This window comes from Denticeps clupeoides, chromosome 9 (assembly GCF_900700375.1).
Source record: "Denticeps clupeoides chromosome 9, fDenClu1.1, whole genome shotgun sequence".
Lineage (NCBI taxonomy): Eukaryota > Metazoa > Chordata > Actinopteri > Clupeiformes > Denticipitidae > Denticeps > Denticeps clupeoides.
Window position 1 is genome coordinate 5,638,633 of NC_041715.1, and position 6,000 is coordinate 5,644,632.

The 6,000-nt window shown below is 45.9% G+C and overlaps 1 protein-coding gene across 2 annotated transcripts in view; it reads right to left on the reverse strand.

Moving 5' to 3' along the window:
- The window catches only part of galnt13 (polypeptide N-acetylgalactosaminyltransferase 13), a 36,125-nt gene extending 35,082 nt beyond the window's left edge, over nucleotides 1-1,043 (reverse strand). For both annotated transcript variants that reach the window (XM_028991231.1, XM_028991230.1), the window contains exon 1: nucleotides 596-1,043. The gene's annotated coding sequence lies outside the window, so the exon portion shown is untranslated. The remainder of the gene's footprint in view (nucleotides 1-595) is intronic.
- Nucleotides 1,044-6,000: the final 4,957 nt, after the last annotated feature.

Consider the following 6,000-nt stretch of genomic DNA (forward strand, 5'->3'; position numbering starts at 1 on the left):
AACTGGCCAATCTCCCTGGCTTACCGACCTACTTACAGATATGGACAGAACAAATTAAAAACGAACTGGACACCCCCAAAGCACCCGCTGTCCAAAACGTCCCCTTCGGTTCACAAACGTTTAATGAGCTTTTTTTTTGTTTATTAATTTGCTTTGAGGGGGCGGGGTTACATAACTGGACAGCGTTTGCACCCTGTGAGTTAACTCCAGCCAAAAGGTTTGTTCCACTGGCCCGCCAGATTAACGGAATGTAAAGAATGTCCGCAACAATCGACGGAGCCTCGTGAAACTAGTGCATACTCCAGGCCACGCATGCACACGTCATAAATGCATGCATACGAACGTACGTGCGCGCATATTAATGTACTATTTATGTATTTATGCATGTGTGCACGTCCCTAGAACCTGGCCAGCATCTATAGGAAACAGGATTCCTGTGGGATGCTGGTTTCCAGTGGGGCTACAAATGCAGCGGACTGGTATGGGGGACACAATCATGGGGGACACAATCACATATAGGACTGGATTCAGAATAAGAATAGAATAGAATAGAATAGAATAGAATAGAATAGAATGAGACGGCGCACTGACTTACTGAACAGGGGTGGCTGACGGGTGGCACCTTGAAGTCCTGCTTGTCTGCAACGTGTTGCATAGGGCAGTCCCCGGTCTCGACGTGCACCGTTACTTTCGGCGGACGGCATGACAGACGACGAAGATGATGAAGATCGCGCGCGACGCGAACATGGCAGGTGAGACGCGGCGACGTGTCACGAAGATCGAACAAGCGTCGAGAGGGACGTCACGGCGCAGCCTGCAAACAGCGGGCTTCTGAAAAGAAGGGTCTTCGGCAAGGGCGCTTATCCGTCCAGCCGCGGGTCTGCCTTCATCCTCACCTCCCTGGTCGTCGTCCGGCCGCCCGAGGCGTCGCGGCGCTCGGCCGCGCGGTGCGTGGTGCGTTCCGGGGACAGCGAAGCGCCCTGTCGCCTCCACGTTACTCCGCCAGCAGCGAGGACTGGCCGCTACGTCCAGACGGGACCGATCTGGAGGCTGGCCGCGTAGCAGACGCAGCAGGGCGTGCGCCGCGAGCCGCGAGCCGGCGCCTGATTGGCTGCGGCGGGTGTCAATCACGGGACGCGTTGACGCAGCGGCGTCTGGTAGACGTATGCGCGAAGCCTGACCCCGCCCACCACAGCGATGCGGTTTCTGCGTTAGATTCTCAACACGACGCTGAGGGATGCAAATCCCATTAATAAGGCCCATGAATTATTTTGTAACGTTTAATAAAGATTTTGTGGAAGGTGTGTTATGACTGTGTTATGCAGTGTGCATTATTGGGGGCTTTGTATGAACCTGTAATTCAATGTAATGTGTTTACATTTTACATTTAAGGCATTTGGCAGACGCGACCTACAACGTGTTTCCATGTTACTATCGATGAAGTGATCAGTTCTGGCACCCTATGACCCTCAACTATGAATACAATCTTTTTATTCACTATGTTGTGCTTTCTATACATAGATCAGACAATATGAAGGTTACAAGTAAATCTAAATCTTCTCTAAAGAGGAAGGTCTTGAGCTGCCATTTGAAAATACTCAGTGACTGAGCTGTTCTGACCTCGAGGGGAAGTTCATTCCACCACCGAGGGGCCAAGACGGAGAAGAGTCTAGATGAGTCAGAGAAGAGTATTTTACCTCCAGAGATGGAGGGACCAGGCGAGCAGTACTGGAGGCTCGGAGTATACGAGGTGCAGTGCGAGGTGTAATAAGGGCTGTGAGGTAGGATGGTGCTACTCCATGTTTGGCTTTGTAGTCCAGCATCAGTATTTTGGGGTGGTAGGCCAAGGCCAAGGTGATAGTAGCCTAGTGGGTAACCCACTCGCCAATGAACCAGAAGACACAGGTTCAGATCCCCAGGTTCAATACCCCACTTGAGTCCCTGAACAAGATACTTAACCCTGAGTGTCTCCAGGGGGGGACTGTCCCTGTAACTACTGATTGTAAGTCGCTCTGGATAAGGGCGTCTGGTAGATGCCGTAAATGTAAATGAATTTTGAATTTGATGCGTGCAGCTACTGGGAGCCGGTGGAGGGAACGTAGCAGAGGGCCGGTGTGGGAGAATTTGGGAAGGTTGAATATCAGTCGTGCTGCTGCGTTTTGTATGAGTTGTAGAGGTCGGATGATACATAGAGGTAGACCAGATAGAAGGGAGTTACAGTTATCCAGTCGTGAGATTACTAAGGACTGAACCAGTAGTTGGGTGGCCTGCGTTGACAGATAAGGGTGGATTCGTCTGATATTGTAGAGAAGGAATCTACATGAGCGGGAAAGTTTGCTGATGTGAGTCAAGAAGGAGAGTTCGTTGTCTATTTTTCACGGGTGGGTTGGACATGGCGGTGAAGGAGGACGCATTTGCACGATTTCACATGACAGGGGTTTAATACAAACTACACAAGACAAGGGAACATGAACACGCACAATGACCCAACGGCGAACAGACACGAACAGGATAGTTTTATACACTTATATAAATAGACACCAGGTGAACACGATCAGGGAACATTACACAAGACGAACATGAAACTCCAGAGAAACCCCTGCCGGTCCGGATCATGACACTATTGTTGCTCCAATCTGGGCTGTTGTATAAGGAGAGAGCTGTGAGTTGTCCAGGTAAATAGCAAGATCCTGATGTGGTGAAGAATCTGCTGGAATGAATATTAGTTCAGTTTTGATGGGATTGAGTTTGAGATGATGGGCTGCCATCCAAGATGAGATGTCAGTTAGACATGCAGAGATTTTGGAAGCAGCATGTAGATCTGACGGCGGAAAAGAGAAGATGAGATGTGTGTCGTTGGCACAGCAGTGTGAGGAAATGACCTGACCAAATGATATTAAGAAGAGGGTGAAAACGAGAGGACCGAGTACTGAGCCTTGAGGGATGCCAGTGGAAAGTCTACGTGAGGCATAGGTGGATCCTTTCCAAGTCACTTGGTAAGATCACTCAACAAGGTAGGAAGCAAAACACTGCCATGCTGAGCTCCGAATTCCAAGCCTCTTCAGGATACACAAGAGAGGCTTGAGGTTAACTGTGTCAAATGCTGCAGAGAGGTCAAGGAGAATTAGCACCGTTGACAGTTTTGCTGATCTGGTGTTTGAATGGATTAAATGCATATGATCTGGTGTTGAAATGTTGAAAATGCATATGTCCTCTTCTATAATATTCAGAAACAGGCATGAATACTCTTTACTTAGATACTTAATGACCTAGTGGTTATGGTCACTGTATTACACTGTACTGCTAAAATGATTAAAGCATGCTTACATTTCCCATCTGTAAAACTGTTGTACAATTTATTAAAAATGTTTCATTTGCACAGAGGTTGGGGTGGCTGCTGCACCACTGCATTGTAGTGTATGCACGCTGCCTGCTGAAACAGGGCACCTTCCATTTCACATGCACCACGCCGAGGTCTGCAGTTCTTCAAACTGTGAAATACACAATTACACAATTTACCATGTAATAAACTGACATGTAGAAACACATCCTGATTGTGTCTGTGGTTATTAAAAACGAGAGAGTGATATAAGTTTAGTTGGCATTTCAACAGCGAACACTGTGGTGGAAACACCAGCTGTGGAAGTGACAATTGGGGCAGTGGTGGGCTAGCAGTTAAGTAAATGGGCCGGTAATCGGAGGGTTGCTGTTTCGAATCCTGAGCCGAAAAGGTGAAAATAAATGTTATCTTCTATTATCTTGATTCTTCTTGTTACACTTTTCTACAGCCAGGCAATCACATTTTTAGTCACTGTTGCTGTGATTGCCAAGTATACGTAAAACAATGATCCCAGAAATTACAAAAAACCCAGGGTACATGTGTCCCATTTATGAAACTACACAGATAATGGGAATACATTTGTATTTGCAGCACGTAAATTTTTTTTTCATTTGGGGTTTGAAATAAAAATGGTTTCACAATTCTAATACTTTGCATTAAATTCAATTTGGTGCTGCACAGTGGAACGGAGTTTCACACCTCCAAGGTTGTGAGTTCGAGTTTGCAGGCTCCACCCATGATTGGTTCTCTGGGTCTTCCAGTTGCCTCCTGCCGTCCAAAGGCATATACACTAAGTGAATTGGCAACTCTAGATTTAATGAAAGTGATTAGTTGTCACATGTAACACACCACAGCACACAATGAAATGTGGTCTCTGCATTTAACCCATCAACTGGAGCAGTGGGCAGCCATGGGGATAGTGCTTTGCTCAGTGGCTCCTTGGAGGCTCAGGATTCGGTTACGGGATTCGGTTGGTTTTTATGGGTCTGTTCCCCTGGCCGTTAGGCCAACCACCACCACATACCGTATGTATGTATGTATGTGTGTCTGGGCGGGGGGACACCCTGTGGTGGGCAGGCAAGTAACAAGCCCTGAGGACTAATAGGACTAAATTAGTAATAGTAACAAACTAAGTTTTTTTTTTATTATTGTTCCAGACACAAAAATTTTTCCATGGTCCAATTTATTTTAAACTATACATTTTAATATATGTTGAAACCTGGAACTAGTTTATTCTGAGTCTGCTGGGTGCCGATTTTGGATGACAGTGAAGCGTTTGTCTTATTTCGTATCAGAACTGAAGAGCGCATGCTGCCCCCTGCCGTCTTAAAAAAACATCGCAGAGAAACAACGTGCAGTGGAGGTTTCAATGGTAACTAATATGCTGGTCAACATGCTGATAAAACTGGAAATGAATACTTCTCTGCTATTGTAGGCAAACTGAGTGTAATTCCACCCATCCTATCTCAACCGCTGTGCCTGCGGGCCTCTCATCTGAAGTAGTTCAGGCTTTCAATAGTTATTAAGCATACTGAAGCGTGCAAAGGATTTTGGCACTACTGGAACAGTAACAGATCTCCTACAAGCAAAAGTCTACAGATGGAGAACAATATTGTGTTGCTGTTCAGAGAACAAAAAGGAGAACACAGTCTGGTTACTGGTTTGAAAAAGTACTGAAAATATGTGCAAATCAATGAACAACGTATGAATAAATACTCCAAATCAGTAAGGAATGGAAATAACTAGTGTGTATCCAACTTGGATAGCAAGCACACTGTCTGTTTCTCATTTTTCCAGCAGATGATGATTCTCAGCCTCCATATGGATTATTTAATGCAACATTATTGGCCAGATCTGTGCCTTGCCACAATTCTGACTCTGAGCTCTTCAGGCAGTTCCTTTGACCTCATGATTCTCATTTGCTCTGACATGCATTGTGAGCTGTAAGGTCTTATATAGGCGGGGGTGTGGCTTTCCTAATCAAGTTCAGTCAGTATAATCAAACACGACTGGACTCAAATTAAGACGTAGAACCATCTCAAGAAAGATCAGAAGAAATGTACAGCACCCGAGTTAAATATATATTCTTTGTTAATCATTTACATTTACAGTCCCCCTGGAGAGACTTAGGGTTAAATGTCTTGCTCAGGGACACAATGGTATTAAGTGTGATTTGAACCTGGGTCTTCTGGTTCATAGGCGAGTGCGTTACCCACTAGGCCACTACCCCCAATCTGCGATCGATATGCAAAAATGTCAACAATTCTGTGGTTTTCTGTCAACATTGGGTGCTGTGTGCACATTAATCAGGAAAAAATGAACTTTTAGCAAATGGCTGCAATATAACAAAGAGTGAAAAAATTCCGGGGGTCGGAATACTTTCCGTACCCACTGTATTTCTTATAATGTTTTGTTGGCATATTATCCCATTGGGAAAGTTCTTCAATGATCGGCACAACTATTCTATTCTAGCGCAGCAGTCCTGAATAGTTGGAAACAGGACATTCGCGATTAATTGACGGCCCGAACTCATTGGGCCAATTTGCCTGAAGGTGGCGCTCTGTGACACGGGGGCGACAGCTCGGGCGTCAGGGAGCGACAGCCTCCCTCATTCGAGGAATGGTTTCACCCAGACAGGTAGAATAAAGGCGCCACTGTAC